Source organism: Gekko japonicus, unplaced genomic scaffold (assembly GCF_001447785.1).
Source record: "Gekko japonicus isolate JY-2015 unplaced genomic scaffold, Gekko_japonicus_V1.1 scaffold2863, whole genome shotgun sequence".
Classification (NCBI taxonomy): Eukaryota; Metazoa; Chordata; class Lepidosauria; order Squamata; family Gekkonidae; genus Gekko; species Gekko japonicus.
This window is the reverse complement of record NW_015162038.1, coordinates 115,370-115,990: the sequence shown is the minus strand read 5'-3', so window position 1 is coordinate 115,990 and position 621 is coordinate 115,370.

The following is a 621-nucleotide window of genomic DNA, read 5'->3' as shown; positions in this document are numbered from 1 at the left end:
CGGGTCTCGAACTGCTGAACTACTGCCCTTCCACAGCCTGCAGTTCTGCATCTTAACCACTTGAGCCACTGCAGCTCCCAGGGGTTAGGTGCCCTTCCTATATTTCTTCCCAGACAATCGCGGTGAAGTGGCTAAGTCTGTGGATGGCATTGTTGCTCAGGGTTATGAGAACCAGGGAGGACTGTGAGGTGCTCCAGCGGGTGGGTGAGCATCAACATGGCAAATGAGGTTCAACAGGGTCAAGTGCGAAGTAATGCACATTGGAGCCAAAAATCCTAACTATAAATATACGTTGATGGAATCTGAACTGGCAGTAACTGACCAGGAGAGAGATCTTGGAGTCGTGGTGGATAATTCACTGAAGATGTCAACTCAGTGTGCAACTGCAATAAAAAGGGCAAATGCAGGGGTCGTTTTGTAGAAAAAGAGCTAGGGGAACTCATTAGCATAACTCATTAACATATGCCACACTCCCTGACATCACCGGAAGTGTGTCATAAGGCCACACCCCCCGCCCCCAATGGTCCCGGCCGCCGCTGCCGGCCTTGCAGCTCCACTGCCGAGCCCCATGAGGGGCCCGGCGGTGGACCTGCAAGGCCGGCGGGAGTGCAAGGAAGCCCC